The sequence below is a fragment of the Pseudonaja textilis genome, chromosome 11 (genome assembly GCF_049901715.1).
Source record: "Pseudonaja textilis isolate UNSWEBS1 chromosome 11, rPseTex1.2, whole genome shotgun sequence".
NCBI classification, from domain to species: Eukaryota; Metazoa; Chordata; class Lepidosauria; order Squamata; family Elapidae; genus Pseudonaja; species Pseudonaja textilis.
In genome coordinates, this window is record NC_142000.1 from 19619163 (window position 1) to 19642678 (window position 23516).

The 23516-nt window shown below is 38.9% G+C and overlaps 1 protein-coding gene across 1 annotated transcript in view; it reads left to right on the forward strand.

Annotated features, from left to right (window-relative positions):
• Positions 1-23516, forward strand: part of CDH13 (cadherin 13) — a 394527-nt gene that overhangs the window by 109877 nt on the left and 261134 nt on the right. The gene's annotated exons all lie outside the window — the stretch shown is intronic.

Sequence of the window (23516 nt, forward strand, 5' to 3'; positions counted from 1 at the left end):
TTTTTTTTTAAATATACCGAAGACATCCACATTAAGTATACATGGTGCTATAACGATGAATATCTGTTCCATAAAAGTATTTTACTGTGTCTGAGTTTTCCAAATTTCTTGAGGATATTTGCATGGAAGTGTTTATAAATAAGAAATCGGTGACTTTTAGAATTTGGCCCTCTTAAGGTTTATGTTTAAAAATGTTCTTTGACCTCTACTTGATAAATGATAAATAATAAATAGACAACTTTTTTTTCCTTGAGGTAGCATTCCATCCTAATCAAAGAACTGCATTATTTCCTCTAGAAATTTCAAGGGATTCCAGGGAATTAGGATGCAGTGAAGAAATTGGAGAAAATCAATACTATTTGTTTATCTGTTACTTTTCTTTCATTCTTGTTGAAAATGGGGAAATTTTAGTCCTTTTATGCATTCAGAACATTCCTAGAGATGAAATTGCAGTAATGGCATGTAAACAAACTGCTGAGTTCCATCTCTCAGAAGACATTTTTGTACAAATAAGGAGGGGATTAGGATAAACCATGGACCTATTTCCATTTGATGTCAGTGACAGTTAAGATATTTAAGCAGTGACAAATTATTAGAACCAGGAGAAAAAGCAAGCTGGACAATTGATAAATTATTGAACCTGGATAATATGGTACTTGGCTAGTGGAATAACTCAATATTACAACAATACAATGCATGAAAATCAACAGAAGAAAGATGGATCTCTGTACATTGCCTACACAAATCTCCCAAACATTTACTCCACATTTTTGACACTATGTTGGCACAATCTTAGAGTAAGTTCACCAGACTGGAGAGTCAAAGAGTGTAGTTTAGACCATATATTAATGTTGATTTGGTTATGTTGATTTGCCTATGTTGATTTGCAATCAGTGAGTCTGCTTTTGCCCAGATCACTATCGTTTCAGTGATTTGCTTTCCTGTAATTTTTCTGCTTTTATATTCTTTTTAACTTTATTAGATGCTCAGAGGTGTGAAGTTGAGTTGAGTAGCCATATAAATTAAATGGATGGATGGATGGATGACCTGAAGAACGTATACATTATTTTGAGACCTGATCAAAAACTGAATGAGTCCAGGTGAACAACTTGCTTCCAGAAGTTGTAAATGCTTCAATACTGGAAGTTTTTAAGAAGAGATTGGATAACCATTTGTCTGAAGTGCTATAGGGTTTCCTGCTTGAGCAGAGGGTTGGACTAGAAGACCTCCAAGGTCCCTTCCAACGGTGATATTCTATTCTATTCTAGATGTGAAAAACTAGAACCACTTGGAATTTTTCTGAGGTGCAGCTCTCAGCATCTTTCACCATTAACCATCTGATTGGATCTGCTACAAACTGGAGCTTAGCAACCTCTGGAGGTCTTTAGCTTCCATTGCTATTGATGGGTTGCCTATTGAGGTTCCCAGTCAACCTTTGGGAGGTTGTCCCAAAAGTGCTTTCAGAAGAAGCTTCTCCGATGAGAAGCAAAATGTCTTTAAGCAGAAACAAAGGAAGTCCGATTCCCTTTTGAAAAAGCGTCGTCGGAACTATACATGAATTAGAAATTTGGTTTTTCAGGCCTCCAGGCTAATGAGCCTTACTTGTACTGTACTTCCCTTGAAGTCCAGCTGAGAAAACCTGTGATAAACATAACACGTCCTTCAAGATGAACTTAACTATGGCAAGAATACAGATGTGGGTTCCCAGGTCATTTCCCAGGATGTTTTTGTCAATTCTCCAATTCAGTTTACAGCTTCTGGTTCCAGACAAGGTGTCCCATATCCATGAAATGTTATGTTGGCTGCTCCCTATTTGCAATGCAAATAATCCTTCCCCGGAATAACAACAATAACAACATTCTGTTTTCATTGTTGCTTGTTGTTAGTTGTGTTTTCTAAGCTTCCTTTACATGAGAAAGTAATGTTCTTTAGGTTAAGTGGAAATGTTTGTCCAGCACTCACTTCGGTGCTTTGCCAAAAATTGTCTCAATTTTTTAAGTTGGAAAAGGACCATAAAAATTCTTTTGTCATAAATATAAGTTTGGGATGCCTATAGCAAGACCATAATTTTTCTGGCTGTTTGGCACTGACTGTAAGCATAAAATTGTCAAATGACCTATAGTTATATCCTCATTATTACTTACTCAGCAGAGAAATTAGAGTCATAGCTTACTAAAGCTGGTATAATAGTATTTATTATCTCATGCTGTTTTAGAAAGCATTCCTTGTAGCTTAATTGTATCTCTGCTTTCCCCCTCATTTCTTATACTGCAAGAGGGAAAGAGGGATTAAGTATCAGGTGAAGAAAAATAATTATCATTTTCTAAATTATTCATAAGAAAAAAGTAACATATTTTCCCTTAAACATCACAAATACGACGAGTTGAAAAAATGTTCTTGGGCATGCTAGGATTATTTTAATTACATAAAAATGATGATTCCAATACATACATCTTGACAGATGTCATGGCTCAAAACCCCTGTGATTAATTTTTAATTTAATGCCATTTCTCCAGATTTGCTTGCCAATTCACATGGAACCAGTGAGATGCTCTGGTTTTATTTGTTGTTGTTTTTAATGTCCACATTAAATTGGCGTGCACGAAATCATTATCTGTTAGTAATACTCATCCTATAAATTAGGGAAAATAATTAACTGTAAATAAAGTCCCTACCATTAATAATACTTTTATTACAACTAGCCTGACCACAGATTGGCAGGCGAGCAAACATGGGCAGAATTTAATTCAGTGTGTTTTAAGAACTTATACTAAACCGTCATGGATTTGGACTCTAAACAATTGAATGTGGAGGAACATGGCCATCTTTTGATGATTCTCCTCAGACTGAAAAAACAATGCAGATTCAATCATGATCCAAGCAGACTCCGAACATCTTCGGCCTTATTTCTGTGAATACCATCAAAGATGTGTCAATAATAAGATAGAATTATAATAAGACACAGCAAGAATAAGATAATGTGTAATTGTCTAGGGAGATTCTCAGTCATCCAGGTCATGGTTGCCCCAAATACACTTCTTCCCCCCCAAAATACTTTTTTTTTGTTTGAAGAGGTTTCACTTCTCATCCGAGAAGCTTCTTCAGTTCATGAAGAAGCTTCTCGGATGAGAAGTGAAACCTCTTCAAACAAAAACCAAAAAGTCCAGTTGTCTTTGAAAGCTGCCACGATTGAGAAACACTACTCTAAAACCTCAGCTATCCTTCCGCTCTCACTGAACAACCAATATTAAAATAACATCCATAAAATGTTGAGGAGGAAATGGCTCAATTCTGTCCTATTGCCCTAAATCGAATTTAGAAGCCGTCCAAGGAAACATCAGCCGGTTGCTTGAGTGGATTCAACCATTGGATAATCTTCTGACACGAACACTGTAATTAATCGCTGGGTTTTGTAATGTCGGCCAATTGCAATGATATGCATGATCTTAACTCCAATAAATATCCTCTAGTTATAAAGCACCGGATCCTGTTAATAATGCAGTGACCTTTTTAAAAGGGATGTCGTGCTTTCTGTTATATTACTCTATTAAATGGGCTAATTGCTAACTGTTGCTCTTAGCTACACGGTCTCCTTTCCAGCGTCGGGAAGCAAGCAGGTGTTATTCCCCCTCAGATGGTGTTATCTCTTGGTTTTCTATTCAGAATCATCCAGAAATTACATGGAGGGGAACATCTGTGAGCAAGAAGGGTGGCATTTAAATTTGAGAAATAAATAAAATGCTGGCTTAGACTAACATTGGTGCTGCAAAAATGGACTGCATTAGAAGCAGAATAGAGCTGGAAGGGACTTTGGAGGTCTTCTAGTCCAGTCCGTCTCTCAAGAAGGAGAACCTAAATCATTTCAGACAAGTGACTGTCCAGTGTCTTCTTAAAAACCTCCAGTGATGAAAGAAGGTAGCCAAATACAGGTAGTCCTTGACTTACAACTGTTCATTCACTGACGGTTTGAATTTACAACAGCACTGAAAAAAGTGACTTATAACTGTTTTTCTTTTCCACACTTACAACTGTTGCAGCATCTCCATGATCAAACTTCAGATGCTTGGCAACTGGCATGTACTTAGGATGGTTGAAGGGTCCCAGTGTCATGTGATCCACTTTGGCTTCTGACCAGCACAGTCAATGGGAGAGCCAGATTCTCTTAGCAACCATGTTACTACCTTAGCAATGATTCACTTAACAATGGCGGCAAAAAAGGTCGTAAAATGCAGCAAAACTCACTTAAGAAGTGTCTCACTTGGCAACAGAGATTTGGAGTTCAATTGCATTCGTAAGTCTGTACCTACCTGTAAGTACCTGTAGTCCTGTTTGAATTGAGACTTGGCGAGTGAGTATTGTGCTAGTAACATCAAAGTAACATCAAATGGGATACATCTGGATGGATTTATTTGATGTGCCTCTTGCAGAAATAACTGCTGCATCCTCTCATTTCAAAGTTTGACCATGCAGGGCTGATGAGAATTTGCACAGCAACTAAGTTTGAACCATTTAAGTGAGGATTTTAACTTTAGCAATCAATTAGTAAACTTGGTAAGGAATCTTTAGCAATTTACCGTCATAAGTTGAGAACCCCTCTTTGAAGGAGAGGGATGGTTTAGAAGCATGAAATCTCAATGAATGAATAAATAAACAGGGACCCGCTTAAGGATGTCAGTAAATTGCTTTCTGAAATCTTTGTTTCTCTCTTGCAACTGGTAGCTTACTATAAAATAAGAAACGGCACGTTGTGGGAGATTTTGTTTAGGGTAGTGGAAGAAGTTGGCTGTTTTTGAAGATTTTTCTGACAAGTTTTACCATTGCATCCTTTCTCTGGTATTACTATTTGTAATCTAAAAATATTTTTATATATTTCGGATGCTGAGAGACAGCTGGACATTTTTGCTGGACTTTCCCTCCCATTCGCTCTTCTGCCAATTGCAGTCTAGTAGGATTCCCCTCTGCAAAATAAAATATATCTGAAATAGATGCTATAAGCATATATATTGTATATATATATATATTTGTGGCTATTTTCCTTCCACGTGGGTGGATGTTAATCACTAACATTTTCTTAACTTCTTTCCAAAGATACTTGTAAGGATAAAACAGATCTGTATTTATGCTTGGGTTTCTACAACAATTTCCTGTAAAGAAGCCAACCCTTTTTTGAAAACAATTCCTTGGCATAAAAGTAAGCTGGACCTCATTTCTTGTTCAGATCTAAAAAGAGGTATAGATTGATTGGCTTTCAATTCTGGGAAATGAACTAGACTTTCCTGTCACATTTAAAATGCTTTTTTTCTTTGTTTTTATAAGGCATTTTCACTTTTCAATAAATTAGATGATGTTGTGTTATGTGTATAAGAGAGAGAGAGAGAGAGAGAGAGAGAGAAAGGAAGGAAGGAAGGAAGGAAGGAAGGAAGGAAGGAAGGAAGGAAGGAAGGAAGGAAGGAAGGAAGGAAGGAAGAAGAGAAAGGAAAGAAGGAAGAAGGAAGAGAGGGAGGGAGGGAGGGTGGGAGGAAGGAAGGAAGGAAGGAAGGAAGGAAGGAAGGAAGGAAGGAAGGAAGGAAGGAAGGAAGGAAGGAAGGGTGAAATCCCAGAACATTTTTAACTATGTTCATCAAAAAACTTAACCTGCTTTCTTTGAGATACAAATTGAGTAGAGGATCAGTTTACTTCCATCTCTCTGCTTCAAGTTTACAACTTCTTTTTGAGCTGCCTACCCAAGTATTTATCTTTTCATGATAGAACTTCTGAGATGTCTGGAAAACTATGTTGTCATGTTGTAACTAGTGCTATCTCAAGGACAACAAAGCCTTGAATTAAGATTACTTCATGCCCACTTTCCTTTAACACTTAGAACACAGAATAACAGAGTTGGAAGGCATCTTGGAAATCTTCTAGTCTTCCAACCTTGGCAACTTTAAGTCTGGTGGACCTCAACTCCCATGCTTCCTCAGCCAGTTGGGGAATTAACAGAATAACAGAGTTGGAAGGGACTTTTAGTCCAATCCCCTGCTCAAATGAGAGACCCTGTATTTCAGTCATTAATTCAAAATACAGTTTAAAAATGGCTTTGAATGGAAGGCAAGACGCCATCATATAAGCCACACAAACATTTTGATTCTTTCCATTTCAGCTCAGTAGTTGTCACATGGGAGCCTGACTTGTGAACATTTGCATTGATGCTCTTTATGGAATTTACCATGCGTTCACACATACTTCATTCCATAGTTGCACTAGCTTTGTTTCAAATGAAATGACTTCCATTGTCACAGCAGGACAGATGGCAACTTAATGCTTACTTTCTCCCAATATGTTCAGACTGGAACAATATTCTCCATCAGAGTTAATGGTTTTAAAAAATGAAAGAAAAAAAGGAAGGAAGGAAGGAAGGAACAGCAGCCAAACGATACCTTGTGTGCCATTTTCTTTTCTGTTTATTTAACAGACATCTTGTTTAGAGAATGTTCCTTATTCCTTGTTCGGTTTGACTAATCAGAAACCAGGCTAATTTTGACAAATCCTTGCAAATATTTATTAATTTATTTTTATTTATTTGATTTGTCAATTGCTTACAAGATAATAGGTATAAGTATTAACATGAGTAAGAATATAGGCAATAGGTATGAATAAATGGGGACAGTAGGACAGGGGCAGTAGGCACAATGGTGCATTTAAGCACGCCCCTTCCAGACCTCTTAGAAAAGGGGTGAGGTCAATAGTGGATAGTTTGAGGTTAAAGGAGTGGGGGTTAGAGGATGTAACAACAGAGACAGGTAGAGTATTCCAGGCATTGACTCCTATGTTTCTGAAGTCGTCCTTTCTGCAATCAAGTTTGGAGCAGTTTACATCGAGTTTGTATCTGTTGTGTGCTCTTGTATTGTTGCGGTTGAAGCTGAAGTAGTCATTGACTAGTAGGACATTGTAGCAGATAATTTTGTGTACTATGCTTAAGTCCAACCATAGGCAGCATAGTTCTAGGTTGTCCAAAGTTAATTAACAAGTATTTTTGGCATAGGCTGGAGACAAATGTATAACAAAGGCAAATGTCCAGCTGAAGTCATCCTCTATTTCTGGCTTAAGCTGAGCATCAAATGTTTGTTCCTGGGTAGGAGAAAGCTACTGATTTGCACACATCCCAGCTTTGAGTTGAATTGGTGCAATTTCTTAAAGTAGAGGTTAAGAAATCAAGTCACTATGTAGGATAAACAGGGCAGAAGACCAGCAGAGAACATCCATGAACACCTTGCCCCCAACAACCTGGGTCCTCATTTTACCCACCTCGGAAGGGTGGAAGGCTGACCTCCCAAACCTCATTTCCTTCTAGTACTGATGATGTTACCTAGCTGGGTAATAAACATTTGGGTCTCCAGCTTGAGCAGGGAGTTGGACTAGAAGACCTCCAGGGTCCCTTCCAATCCTATTATTCTGTGTTCTATGTTTGTTGGAAATCCTATAAGCAACTGTGGTACTTTTTCCCCTGGCAAATACAACACAGGGCTTATTGTGACCATCCTCAACCAAACGCACACAATCACTTCGTATGTACTTCATATAACCCTCTTAGAAGGCATTGGAAGCCCACTCATGAGATCAATGAGAGGAACTAGACTATATTGATTGCTTGATCAATCTATTGATTGATTTCTTCTTGGACTTCAATCCTTCTCCCCTCCATCTTCCCATCCTTCAGAAGCTGTACGTAAAGTTTGGGAGGGCATAGATTTTCTTTAAATCTCCTTGCAGAGAGAAATGGTATTGCATATCAATAAGTTAGAAGAAAAATCCCTCCTCTCTGGGTATTGAAGGAGAAACCAATATTTAATAGGCAGCTTTCAACTCCATAAAGTTTGTTTGCACGAGACATCCATCAAGTTGAAAATGGCTTCTACCTGAACTCTGTTTTTCCTTCATACATATATACCATGGACATTGAGCAAAATTGAGGTCTATGCCCAGCTTCAGAATAAATCTGAGATGAATCTGAGAACGAGTCAGAAAAGGAAACCTAAATGTTTAAATCCCAGTTTAACGTTTCAGTTTAAATCTAATGTCCTTTATTTTTTAAATGCACCCAGAATTCTCACGTAGGCTGGTTTCCTTTGTGTGAAAACAAAGAGATCCTGTCTTGGATTGCAGAGCTTAGCATATACCCAAAAGTGACTGTTATAGAATGGGATTTATTTAACTGTCTCCCTCACTCCACTCAACAATAAAAGCAAATGTTATTTATAATAATATACAAAGCAGGCAATTTGATATTCTGGAGGTTTCGTTCAGTTGAAAATGAAATAAAATTGGCCTAGCTTATTCTAACTATTTGTTTGCCCAAATTTATTTGATTTTGTCTCTAAAGCATACATAATATATTGTAGTTCTGCACTAAGATTTCATAGTTTAGGTACAGTTCTGAAGAATCTCTTTTGTCTCTCTTTTTCCCCTTCATCTATCTTTATCTTCATCATCTCATCTGTTCATCTGTTCACTTACTGGGTAACATATAACAGATAATCAGAGTTGGAAGGGACCTTGTAGGTCATCCAGTCCAACCACCACCACCCTTGTCCAAGTGGGAGACCCTACACCATTTCTGACAAATGGCAGTCCAATCTCTTCTTGAAAGTCTCAAGTGATGACCCTCCCACAACTCCAGGATTTTTGAAAGATACGGTGCAGTGGTTCTCAGATGACCTCTGCCAGATCCTTTAAAACTCTGGGATGTGATCCGTCAGGCCCTGGTGATTTGTGTTCATCAAAATCAGACAGGTGTTCTCTTACTCTTTTTTTTTTGTTGCTTATTTCAACATTTATTTCTGGTCTGCCTTTTACAGTTATGTTTTTGCTGGTTGAGCTATAGTTTCTTTTTGCGTGAAGACCAATGCAAAGAATGAGTTAAGCAGTTCTGCTTTCTCTCTGTTGCCTGTTACCTCCTTGCTGTCTTCTCTTCTCTTTGTTGCAAGGCTGTTCATTCTGAGCCTTTGCTTCCCTGACTTCACCTTTGCATATTCTGGCTATCTGCTGATATTCTGCCTTAGGGGTGCGTGTGTGTGTGTGTGTGTGTGTGTGTGTGTGTGTGAGAGAGAGAGAGAGAGAGAGAGAGATTCTCTGTCTTTGTTTTACTTAAAAATTCCAATATTGAGTACACCAAAAACATAAGCTCATTTTAACTCTAGCAAATATTATATTTTAATGGAGGATTAAACCCTTTGATACCCTTCATCATGACAAATTCACTAAGAGCTCAATTCAGTGACACAAATATTTTTATTCCATCTCATGGCAAAATGTGTGTGTCTGTGTCTGTGTGTGCGTGTGCATCTTACATTAGCTAAAATTTCAGTTTAGATTTTTTTTTTCTTGTGGCTCCTTTAGCAATATAATTACCGTATAGCTTTTATTTACTTTTAAAAAAATATATAGAAAAAGCTTCATAATTGCAGATTTTATTTCTGAAGTTTGCTTTTCAGAGTGTGGCAGAGTTTGTGGTCAGGCATCACAGATAACAATATACAAACAGTAATTTAATTTATTTAGTTTTTTAAATGCAAAGGGGAGCTAACCTTGTTGCCTTTCCTGAAACGAGGCCGGAGGGCATAAATGAGTGAGCAAACCTTCCATTTAATAACGGACAACAGGCAGTATTTCCTCTCTTAAAATGTATTCTTAGCAACGAAGGTCAGGGCGGGCCCTGTGCTGTGATTGTCACATTCTTGAAATGCACATATATGTTGGTAATTTCCAGATGGGTTTTAGGAGTTACATAAAATATCAGCCAGACAGATTCCCATCCATATATTTCCACATGTTAGCGGCTCCTCCTGGGAATTCAGCGTTTTCTTATTTCTGGGAGCAAATATGAAATTGGAGCTTATCTGACCTGACCTTCAAGGCACAGAAACACTTTTAAAATTGCTAAACAGCAAAGGAAAAGAGTGACTAATGTGTTGCGATTCTCTGTCCATTGAATTGGTCCTCGTTGTAACCATTGACCAGGCTTGTTACATCAAGAACTCACCTACAGCCGTGGTGGCGCAGTGGTTAGAATGGTTACAGGGTTACCTGTACTTCCACAAAGCTCCAGAGGAAAGGAGACAAAACACACACACAACCCACCCACCCCTACACACACACACAACATATACCTATTTTGAGAGCCTTGGTTGAGATCATTGGTCATTCACTGCCATGGTCTAGACCAGAGGTGGTATTCATCAGGTTCTGACCAGTAGCAAAAATTTTGAGTAGTTTGGAGAACCAGCCAATCCCACCTCTGACTGGCCCCACCAATCCCATCTCTTCTTTGCCTTCCATTGAGTCCCAGCTGATTGGCTGGGTCTTCTTTGGTTGCCCTGCACAGGAGAACGGAGCTGGAAAGCAGGTTAGTGGGGTGGGGAGGGAATGGGGATTTTGCATTATATTCTTCCCCTGCCATGCTTATCAAGCCACACCCACCAAGCCACACCATGCCCACCAAGCCACGCCCATAGAACCGGTAGTAAAAAAAAATTGAATCCCACCACTGGTCTAGACCAACAAGAAAGGAGATTTCTGGCTGATTTCTGAATCCCGTTATTTGGTTTAGTGCAGCATGGATGCACTTGGTCTGTTAATGATCACATCTTATACAATTCACACCCCAGTCAGAGCACTGAATATTACACAAGTCAGTCTTTTGGGTCTCCAGAGGGGTGTGATGAGATTTTCCAGGAAAGAGTTAGATTTGCAGCCCTGCCATCCATATGTATACACATATAGGTATTTCTTGCGCTGTCGCTACAAAGGGCCTATTTTCTTCCCATTTAGTCATAATGGCTGATGGCAGAAAAATCACAGAAAACCCAAAACAATACCTGCTTTATCAGATAACAGATTAACAGGGTTGGAAGGGACCTTGTAGGTCATCTAGTCGAACCCTCTGTCCAAGCAGGAGACCCTACACCATTTCTGACAGATGGCAGTCCAGTCTCTTCTTGAAAGTCTCCACTGATGAAGCTTCCACAATTCCAAAGGCAACTTTTGTTCCATGGGTTGATTGTTCTCACTGTCAGAAAATCCCTCCTTATTTCTAGGTTGAATCTCCACTTGGTCAGTTTCCATCCATTATTCCTTGTCTGGCCTTCAGGTGCTTTGGAAAACAACTTGACCCCTTCCTCGTCTCTGTGGCAGCCCCTCAAATATTGGTACACAGCTATCAAATGTTATCACCTACCGTCCAGCAGTGAATACTGAACACACTGCAAAAGCATGCATGCTTTTTCTTTTTCAATTGCACGGTGTTGCATTGATGAGTTTTTTTGTGGGGGGAGGGGAAGGGGGCTAATATTGGCGAAAGGTCAAGAGAGAAGTCAGTGGAACATGAGATAAAATCATGGCAAATTGATTTCAGGTCATTCAATTTCCAGGGGTCATTCACTGAAACGGAAGGACTCTAGAATCGCCAAAAGAAAGTTTGATTTTATGCAGTGCATCCTAAATTGTGTCTGTTGTTATTTTTATTGTTATTACTGTTGTTATTGTTATTCATCACAGACAGCCAGATGTTCAGACTGGGTTTGGCATTTTTGTCTACCTATCATGTCCTTATCAAGGACCTGGGATAGGCAGATCTGGATGTTTGATGGAGTTACAGGTATCGTTGCAGGATGTAAACTGTTCCAAGTAGAGCCACCTTCTGCAATTGACTGATGGTGAATTTGTCAATGCTGAGGGGGTTCAAGTGGTGCTCCAGTTGTTTTGGGATTGAACCCAAGGTGCCTATTGCTATTGGTACTACCCTTGCTTGTCTTTGCCATAGTCGTTCTATTTTTATTTGTAGGTCGTTGTATTTTGTTATCTTCTCCAGTTCTTTCCCTTTTATCCTGCTGTCTCCAAGCACTGCCACATCCACTATTATTATTAATAATATTATTTTATTCCCAAGAGGTTGTTAAAGAAGGTGTAAATGCAAGAATGATCACTGAAGGACCAGAGAGCATCTAGCTAACATGAAACTAGATTGCTTTCTGCAATTTAAGGAACTTAAAATTGAAATGTTTTAAAATGCAAAGACAAGAATCACTGGAAAATCCCCTGATGCTCTGAAAAACTGAAGGCAATAGAAGAAAAAGGCTAACAAAAGACAAGATATGTAGATACTAGCAGTGATGGTACAAGTCTGGTCTTACAAGAGCTTTAAAAAAATGCTGTTATCGTTAGATAATCCTAGTCTGTAATGTTCATTGAGTCATGAAGAAATGGATGAGTCAATCACAAAGATCCAGAGTATTCTCTTTGTAAGGTATGATTGCTAGAGAAATTTAATTAAAAATCTACCAAGAGCCTTGCTGAGTCAGACCAAAAGATCCACCAACTAAGTCTGGGCTGATATTCAATTTGGAGACTTGCTTCAAAAGTAAAAAGCTCTGAAATGAGTTAGGAATCATTGAGCCAACGAGATGCTTCCTAATCAGTTTGGATAAATTGCATGGCTCTGTTGCTTGCAGAGAAATGTCATTTTCTGAATCAATTTCAGATCTTAAGGGAATCAATCTAATTTCAGTTCAAAGTCCCAATCAAATTTTTCTGAAGTCAGTTGACATTTAGAGCGGATCTTCTGCCTAATCTATAAGAAGAAAGATGCTTGGTCCAACACTGATGAGGCAAGTCACTGGTATGTTAAAAAAAAAGAGCAAACCCTTTTCCCCATTAGCCTTGATGATGTTACCTAGTTGGGTCATGAAATGTCAAGAAGCCAACAACCAAGCTCAAAGAGCACCAAGGACCCCATAGCCCTCCTTTCCCTCCTCCACCTTCTTCTTCCTCCACCTCTTCCTCCTCCATTTCTCTTCTTCTCCACACCACAAATTTCACTCCCTTTTAGCCCTGATGATGTTACCAAGTTGGGTCATGAAACATCTAGAAGCCAACAACCAAGCTCAGAAAGCATCAAGGATCCCACAGTCTTCCTCCTCCTCCTCCCCGCTCCTCCTCCTTCTCTTTGCAAACCTCACTCCCTTCTAGTCTTGATGACGTTACCTAGCTGGGTTCTAAAATGTATGCAAGTAAACAACCATGGTCAGAGAGTGCCAATGACCTCACAAAATTTTGAATGTATCATTTCATCTGAACTAAGGAGAAATTTCCTGACTGTGAGAACAAATAATCTGTGGAATGGCTTCGCTTCACAAGTTGTAGATGCTCCAACACTGGAGGCTCTTAAGAAGAGACCGGACAGCCGCTTGCCTAGACTGATATAGGGTCTCCTGATTGAGAAGGGGTTGGACTAGAAGACCTCCAAGGTCCTTTTCAACTCTGATATTCTGATATTTTCATTTTAATATAGGATTTTTCTTCCTTAAAAATAACCTACATTGAAAAACGAAGCTAGGACAATTGGATTTCAAATCTATTTTTCTGCTTCGCATTATCCTTGCAAAATGCTTGGCCTCAGTTGAGGCAAAACTTCCAATGTCCTCATGGCAGTGTATCCTCTTTGTTTCTGGCCTAAAGCAAAAATTAGACACATCAGCCTTAGAAGATTAGGAGATTAACTGGTTGAGTGGTGACATGCTAGCGGATAACAATAATATTTTTTTAAAAAAAGATTTCTATTAAAGCTTTGGCACAGCAGAGCTGATTCCAAAAGAGCTGATTCCTACCTACCAAGAATCAAGTTGTGCAATCCATTAAATAGGTTTTGCAAAAAGAACGTAAATGGATTTTTTTTCCCCCTCTTTCTCTTGTTGGCGCTTGCTTGAAGTTCTCTTGCTTTTCAATTAAAATCACAAAATCGTCATTTCCTTTGTATCTCCTATGCAAATATGTTTTTTGACTTGAGCATGAAAGATCAAATTAGTTACAGAAAATAAATCCCTTGTTTTAGGAAAAGGGAGGAAATCTTCAGTATGACTCAAGAGAGATACAGGAGGATAAGATTTAAGGAAGGGCTGACAGAACAGGATGTCCTCAGCTAACAGAGGAAGGTGTAGAATATTTGAAATACCCTAAAAGAATGGTTTTGTTTGCTTGATCCATTGCCTAACTTATTATTGCTAGATGATAGAAGTTAAACATCTTTCCTTTGTATTATTATACCTATAGGGATTGGGAGGGCTCAGTGGTTAAAGACACTGAGCTTGTCAGGTAGAAATGAGCTCCAGTTCCTGCCCACATAGCAGTTCAAAAGTGTTGTGGTTTGCCGGCAGCCTGTGCAGACGGCAGCAGAATCGGACAGTGGGGAAGAACGGGGATCAGCCCGAGAGTCTGGAGAGGACTCGGATAAGGGTCCTGTGTCCAATCCAGGGATGGGGCCAGGACCATTTGGGAGTGGGGTGCTGCCTCCAGAGCCTTTGGAGTCTGGCAGCAACGAGGCAGAGGAAGAAGGAGACGCTGTTCCCAGTGTGTGTGTGTGTTTGTGTGTGTGCAGAGCTGCTAGAAGGCAAGAGCAGCTGAGACAAAAGGGCCGACTCAGGGATAAGGCTGGGAGGTGAATTGCCCCTCCCATAAGGTATAAAAGTCAGGCGAAGATGACTAAATCTTTGCAGGAAGCAAAGTCATTCGATTGGTTCCGAGTCATTCTTAACGTCTTTATACTTCAGTTGTTTTGTTTTGTTTTTTTGTACTTCGGTTGCTTTTTTTTCTAGTTCATTTGATATTTCTCTTATTGGCAGCACTTCACAAGAAAGAAACATGGGTGCTTATCTCGGGGAACTGTTTGAGATTAATTCTGGCTGGGAATGAAAACAATTCCCAGCATTGCAATAAAATAAGTCTTGTTTTTAAAATAAGTGTGTGCGTAATTACGGTTTAGGTAGCCTTGGTCAGAATAAAAAGCATGCAACTGCGAGTAGTTAAATAGGTACCAATTTGGTGGAAAGATAACTGTGTTCTGTGTGCCTCAGTGTATAGTCATGCTGGCCACATGACCACGGAAGCATCTTCAGACAATACTGACTCCCTTGGCTGGGAAACAGAGATGAGCATTGCACATGATTGGACAGAAGATCCATTTTTTAAAATTATATCCACAGTCTTAGCAACTGCACCGGCAAAGTTGTTTTAATGGAACAACTTTGCAAACTAACTATCATCCAGGGGATTACTGTATGGGAGGATTTTTTTAAAAAAGTCAGTTAAATAACAAGTACAAAGTAAGCTGAATTGTGTGTTCCGTTGCCATTTATTTATGAGCTTTAAACAATGCCTTTCACTTTCAATGCCCTCAAGGCAGTTTATGACAAGCAGGGAGAGAAAAATCGGCAGTGCAAACTCAGCTAGGGGAAAGAAACATGGGTGATTCAAAGCAACTCAAGATGCTCAGAGCATCATGAACTGTGCCGATGCTTTTAGACACTGAAAAGATTTTTCCAGGTGAAGCTTTTCTGGGGAGAGAAAGCCATATTTGTGGGGACATTGCAGATGGGGGGAGGAAATCCGTCTTTCTCCCTTTATTAAAATTCAGGTGGTATTTATCCAAACCCTTCATGCAGGCCATTGACCCAACTACTCCTGTATTAGCTAATCAGAAGCAAACAGCTTCCTGCATTCAATATATTTTGCATAACTGAACTATATGGGGATTGCTATTCTCTGTGCTGATATATTGGAAGGTTTTGTTTTTCTTCCAAAGAGGAGTCAGGCAACCTCTGTAATTGTAGTTGCCAAGAAAAATGTGTCAGTGCTGTCATTTCCCCGGGCGCAAAAGCACATCCTTTGTCAGATGAACTTTCCTGTAAGTTTTCATATGCTTTCAGAATACATTAAAATGGCACTGAAATTGTGGCTCACGCTCTACAGGTAGTCCTCAGTTGGGCCCCAAATTTCTGTTGCTAAATGTTGTTAAGTGAGTTTTGTCCCACAGAGAGGAGGAAGAGGTCAAGCTGTTTTCCAGAGCACTTGAAGGTCAACAAGGAATAATGGATGGAAACTGAACAAGGAGAGATTCAGCCTGGAAATAAGGAGAAACTTTCTGACAGTGAGAACAATCAACCCATGGAACAAAAGTTGCCCTCGGAAGTTGTGGGAGCGCCATCCCTTGAAACTTTCAAGAAGAGACTGGACTGCCATTTGTCAGAAATGGTGTAAATTGCCTCCTGCTTGGGCAGGGGGTTGGACTAGATGACCTACAAGGTCCCTTCCAACTCTGATTATCTGTTATCTGATGGCCTTTCTTGCCGTGCTAAGTGAATCATTGCAAATTGTTAAGTCAGAAACATGGTTGTTAAGCAATGCTGGTTTCCTCCACTTACTTTGCTTGTTAGGTGGATTCCATGACGCCAAGACACTGCAACCGTCATAAATGTGATTCAGTTGTTGTTTTACACATTAGACTGATAGATATTTATAGAAATGACTTGTTCATACTATTATGGAAAAGCAAAAAGCTGTGATTTGATGTTCATGCCTAATTTTACTGTAACACAGAAAGTTGGAAGTTAATTCTTCTTTTTCTATTTTTTCTTCCTTACTTTTCCTCACTTCACTTGCCTCTTTCCCCTCCCCCCCCACTATTCTTCTATTTTGTATTTTATAATACTCTATAACTTAATACAATAAATAAATGTGAGTCAGTTGCCAAGCATCTGAATGTTGATCAAGTGACCATGGAGATGCTACAACCATCGTAAGTGTGAAAAATGGTCATAAGTCACTTTTTTCAGTGCTGAGGGTTACCTCTGTTTTTGTCAAGGGGACACAAGCTTACAATAGTGCCTGTTGAAATGTTGGTTATCAAACGGTTTGGAAATGCGCTATCAGCATATCAGTTATCAAAAATAATAATTAAAAAGATAACTAATTCCAGTGGCATCTTTCTCCCTTTAGCGCTTTATCAATTTTCTTTTTTAAAAAAATAATAATAATAAAAAAGAGTCCATTGACGGAAACATTGAATCATGTTTCATTTGATTCCAAATTTCTTTTCCTGGAGGGTTTTGAATTTGCTGCAAAAACTGGATTTATACAGCACAGTGAAATACAATCTGATATAGATTAAATGTTTGGTATTGCTCGTATCTCATCTTTCCCGAAATGTCTGTCTCTTCACAGTTGAGAGATTTTGGTGGAGTTAAATTCTCCAGGGCAGATTAGGTATTATTTTATCTAGTTCCATAGTATATAAGATTGTATTTCTTTCTTCCAGGAACTCCGCTCTGCTCCAGGGAAAGTTAGAATTGTGATAACTCTTATTCAAGTAGAACGTGTGCCTCATGGCAGCCTTTCCCTATGCTCGTTGGTCAAGTCCGTTTTGGAGAACAGATCTTGCAGAGTCTGCTTTTGTTCATGGTGTGTTTGTTTGTTTGTTTTTGATGATGTATCATCAAGACAGTGCTGATTTTGGATGATCACATAGATTGATTCTCCTTTTGGATATAAATAATTTAACTTCCCTACTTTGGTGAGAAACAGTTGCCAAAATGTCTGATTTTTCTAATTCTCTAAATATTTGAGACAGGTAAGATACATCCAGAGACACAACATCCAGCAGATGTTGATGAATCTGTCTGTCTGTCTGTCTGTAGGTATGTATGTCTATCTATCTGTCTATCTGTCTATCATCTATCTATCTACAGTATCTATTTATTTATCATCTATCTATCTATTATCTATCTATCTATCTATCTATCTATCTATCTATCTATCTATCTATCTATCTATCCAGCCAGCCCACCAGCCATCTCTTTATCTAGCTATTATGTCTGTCTACTTGCACATATCTATCTATCTATCTATCTATCTATCTATCTATCTATCTATCTATCCATCTATCATCTATCCATTCATCGACCCAATTATCTGTCTGCCTATCTATCTATCTATCTATCTATCTATCTATCTATCTATCTATCATCTATCCATTCATCTACCCAAATATCTATCTATCTATCTATCTATCTATCTATCTATCTATCTATCTATCTATCTATCTGTCTCCAAGTCCAGATGGGAGATCCCACAGAATGTTATGGAGAATAAAAAAGCTAAGCTCATATAGGATTTTCAGATCACAGATGGACAGGCAGGTTCTAGCCAGCCAACCAGACATTGTGGTAGTAGATAAGGACCAGAAGACAATCATGGTGATAGATGTAGACATACTAGTGCCAAGTAACAGCAACATCAGACAGAAGGAGTATGGAGAAGTATCAGGACCTGAACAAAGGAACTAGAAGAAGATGTGGAAATCCAGAGGCCACAGTGGTCCCACTGGTGATAGGAGTACTCATGACTGTGATTCCAAATCTGGGAGAATGGATCCAACAGATATCAAATCTCCCTGTCCAGAAGCAGCGCTAGGAAGAGTTAAGAACCTGTGCAGAGGCCTCAAACTCCAAGGCCTCTACAGAAAACCTGGGTTAGATACAGACCACTATAAGGGTGAGAATAGAATTGGATACAACTACATATACACATGCACACACCCCTAATAAAACTCAGTATAATATTATTTAATTTCAAACAGAATACACAAATAATCGTAGGATAACCATATATAACTAACAGTGTGTCCTTTCTGCATCAACAGTAGGTAAAACATTAGCCGTTGAGACTGCGGGACCATAGCCAAATCTTTCAGGAGACATTTGAGTCACGGGTTGTGTACTAATAGTGTAAGTAGTAGAAAAAAGTAGGGTTTTTTTTCAGTAAATCATCCCAGGATTTTCATGAATGAAAGACTTCTATATCTCACCTCTCATCCTTTTCTTCCCAGTGCCATTTGTTATTTTAACTCTCATCCAGTGCAGCCTTGAATCGAACTAAATATACCTTAAATATACCTTGATTATATATTATAGGCATTTTTTTAAAAAAATGTCTTTGGTTTCATAATATTTTGAAAGCCCCCAAGGCCATATTAAACAAAATGGGACTTTTGAAGTCGAACAGAAACGCTAGAGAAATGCATAATTGGGTGGAAATAAACGTAAAGGAAATGCTGGCTATCAAAAAAGGCACTTGAAGTTCCCTGCTATCTGCTGACAATTTCTATTAATGGGAGATAAAATCAATAAATAGCAAGTGTTTATGCCAGGGTGATGTCAAAAATGATTTGTTCAGTTGCCTGTCACAAATAGACAAACAGTCATGCTGGGAAGCAGCTGCCAACAGCTGAATTATAAAATGTTTTCCCTTCTTCTGGAAAGTCTGTTTTGCTAAGCAGAGATTAAATGTTGCATGCAGGTCTTCTTAATTAAGCCCAGGAGTTATGCAGGGTCTCAGCAGCACTGCACTGGAGCAAATGATTTCAAAGAGTACACTCTCCAAATCGGGTGCGCTTCAAAAGGTTTAGCAAAGGGTTCTTTGCCAGGTTGCTGGGTGGGTGTGGCCATGGTGGGCGTGGCCTAGTTGGCCTCCTGTACCATGGCAGGAAGGGGGTGTTTTTGCCTTCCCCAGGCTCCAGAGGCTTTCCTTGAGCCTCCAGGAGGGTGAAAACAGCCTCCCGAGGGCCCCACAGGCTCTCTGGAAGCCAGAAATGCGTCCATTTCCGGCCTTCCTGAACTTCTGGGAGACCCGTTTTTCAGTGGTAGGATTCAAATAATTTAACAACCAGTTCTCTGCCTTAATGATTTCTTCAAACAACCAGTTCACCAAACTGCTCTGAAAGTTAGCAACCGGTTCTTTTGAACCGGTGCGAACTGGCTGAATCCCATCACTGCTGTTTTTTGCCCTTCTTGAGCCTCTGGATGTGCCCTGTACTTACCTGCATCCAAAACGGGTCACGTGGGGACTCCTGGGAGGGGAGGGACATGATGGGCGGGGCCAGCCAGGAGTGGGATTTGCGGGTTCTCCAAACTGTGCAGAATCTTAGCTAAGGGATCTCCCAAGCCCCTGCGAACGCTCAGCAGCCCACCCCTGTTCCAAATTTCCCAATGCATACTTGGGAATCCTTGACTTATGACTATAACTGAACCCCAAAATGTCTGTTGCTGAGTGAGACATTGGTTCGGTGAGCTTTGCCTCATTTTTACAACCTTTCCTGCCATAGATGACGGGTGCAAAATATTTGAAATGTCATAAGGGAATGATGGTTGTTAGGGGAATATGGCTTCCCCGTTGACTTGGCTTGTCAGAAAGTTGCAAAACTTGATCCCATCATCAATATATGCCAGAAATAGAATAGAATAGAATAGAATAGAATAGAATAGAATAGAATAGAATAGAATAGAATAGAATAGAACTCTTTATTGGCCAAGTGCGATTGGACACACAGGGAATTTGTCTTGGTGCAAATGCTCTCAGTTCACATAAAAGAAAAGAGACATTTGTCAAGAGTCATCAGGTCCAACACTTAATAATAGTCATAGGATACAATGAATATAGAATAGAATAGAAAATAGAATTCTTTTATTGGCCAAGTGTGATTGGACACACAAGGAATTTGTCTTGGTGCAAATGCTCTCAGTTCACATAAAAGAAAAGAGACATTTGTCAAGAGTCATCAGGTCCAACACTTAATAATAGTCATAGGATACAATGAATATAGAATAGAATAGAAAATAGAATTCTTTTATTGGCCAAGTGTGATTGGACACACAAGGAATTTGTCTTGGTGCAAATGCTCTCAGTGCATGAAAGAAAAGATATATTCGTCAAGAGTCAAGAATCATAAGGTACAACATTTAATAATAGTCATAGGGTACAATAAGCAGTCAAATCATACTAGGAAAAAAGGGAGAAAGAGAGCTACGATGTAGGTACCTACAGTGACCATATTTTTCTTGGAAGAAATAAAAGGCAACCCTGAACAAGGAGCAAATCTGTAAGAGGTTCATAGAGAGAGAAATAAACACATCAATTATGTTTATAAGGAAAATCCAAGAGCAAAACCAAGAACATAAATAAATCTAAAGGCCACTTTTCTGAAATAAAACACTGACTTTTATAATAAAGGGCATATGGTCAATGTAAATTACCCTAACAAAGAAGCCCAGGTGCTTTGAGCGGGCAGTGAACAACTGGGCAATGCTTCCTGTATTCCTTTGCTAGCCCACAAGTCAAACTAAAAAAGAAAAAAGAATCACATATAAGCCAACACGCTTTGTGCTGTACAGACATTATTTCTCTTTGTGCACGAAGAGAAATAATGTAGTATAAATAGATGCTAGGAGAGAACCAACAAGGGGTGATGTAGCCAGAGGTACAACTGGATCACCCATGGTTAAAAGTGTCACACAAACACAGCAGCCATGGTGATTTGTCTTTTTTCTAAAGTCTCAATTCAAGCCTCAACTTCCTTCTGTCAGATTCTCTGATTCATTTGATGAATGCAACAAAGGAAAAGTTGCATTAAGTCTCCCAAACTAGCCTTTTGAAGCGATGGCTATATTTGGCTGGTCCAATATCTTAGGCACGAAGAATCAGAAACACACGTCAAATTCCAGTTAAGGTGATTTATTGCTCATGCCTTTTACACAAGAACCTAGTCAACTAACTGTCAGCACTAATTGTGCTAGATGAGTGTCAATGGAATTGATGGAATTGGAACCAATGGAATTGGTTTCCTGCTTGAGCAGAGGGTTGGACTAGAAGACCTCAAAAGTCCCTTCCAAATCATTCTGTTCTTCTGTTGTTATTCAGGAGGGGTTGGACTTAGATTGTGGGAATGTAACGATTCTAGGCTGATTTCTTGCTTGACTCCACCCCCAGCCTCTGCCTGCCCTCCTCCTGCAAAATATTTACATAGAAAAATAACACAAAATGGAAACTACATTTTTAGGATGTTGCCTCATTAGCACCATTATGAGTTTTTAAAAGTCTGCATTTACTGCCTATGTTTCGTTTTTCATTCCATTGGCTTTAAAGTGTCGGAAAGTTCCTTAAAGCCAAATTGGCAGTAAAGAAATGAATAAAATAATGTTGCAAACTAGGAGAGGGGTATTTTTTGTAAGCTTTATTAAGGAAGATCAGTAAGATATTATTCTCAGAGTGAAAAAGAAACCAAGATGAAATGAGGCTTGCCATATTTTCCAGAGATAAAAATTGAATGTTGAGTAATCATACTTGCCTTAAAATATGTTTGTTTTCTTCTTATCTTCAGCAGCAGAAATGAATCTAAATCCTAAATGACCTAATAAACCTTCAGTTCAAGAAGTCTTTCTTAAAATTATTGTGCATTAACGGTCAACATCCTTAAATACAAGCTATAAAAAATTATAGAAGATAATAACAAAAATACGGAGCAAATCTTTATCCAAGAGAGCATAAAAATTAATCCCCTTCTTTTCTTTCTCCGTGTTTTGTGCTTATGATAAAAGTAAAATCTTTATGTACTGAACCGTCTATAAATTGTAATCATTTATTTTTAAATTGCAATATGATAAAAAATAGATTAGGATAATACCCCAAAGAAAATATTAAAATTTCAGGGTTGGTGAACCAACCAGTTGGTTTCTGATGATTGAAATCTGTCTACAAAGAACTTTTGGAAATTAACAGCTATTTTCAGTGCTTGGATGAAATTCTTTGCAGCTCATTTAAGCTTGTTTGCTATCAGGATCAAACCAAGAGAGGAAAGCATCTTTCCTCGGATTATTTATAATTCTTATGATAACTTCCAAGATTCTAGGATTAAGGATCTCTTCCTGAAATCCAAAGAGTCCCTGCCTCCTTGATCTTCCTCAGTGAAGTGAGACCTGATACCTTCAAACCCAGGAATGGTAGCTTATGCCACACACAATTATCAATCAAAGCACGTGTTAATGTGATGTGTGCATCCAGCCAAGATACAGAACAGCTAAAGATCCAGCTTTCTTTGTTCCTGCAGGAATTTTGTTGCCAAACTAATTCTGTGGTAGAACACGACAGGTTTCAAAATCTTCATTTTTTTCCTTTCTGCAATCGGCTTGGTCAGTTAAAGCTGACCTAGAATTAGAGGGATGCAGAATTGCATTATTGTCTTGATGCTCAAATTACATTGTCATTTTGATTTATGAATGCAATTTGTCTAGGCTTCTGCCGGTGGTAGGCCTAAACTTGTGAACATTGAATTGACGAAGACACATTGTGCGTCTTGTTTATTTATTCCTTTCTGTAGTTGTTCTGTGCCTTTCCAAGGAAAAAAGTTCTTTAAAATCACATTTTTAACCATTGTTTAGGCCCTTTTATTTCATGTACGTACATGTAGTCCTCAACTTACAATTGTTCATTTAGGAATCACTCAAAGTTGTAACGGCACTGAAAAAAGGGACGTAGCACTGTTTTTCATACTTACAACCGTTGAAACATCCCCATGGTCACCTGATCAAAATTCAGACACCAGGCAACTGACTCGTATTTATGATGGTCGCAGTGTCCTGGGGTCACGTGATCCCCTTTTGCGACCTTCTGAAAAGCAAAGTCAATGGAGGAAGCCAGATTCACTTAATGACTCTTGGTAACTTCACAACTGCAGTGATTCACTTAACAACAGTGGCAAGAAAGGTATTGCCAACCACTGTCTTGTTTAGCTATGTAAATTTGGGGCTCAGTAGAGTCAAGGACAACCTGTGTATCTTTTTCATGCTCTCTTTTTGTTTGTAGATTCTAGATCCATCTAG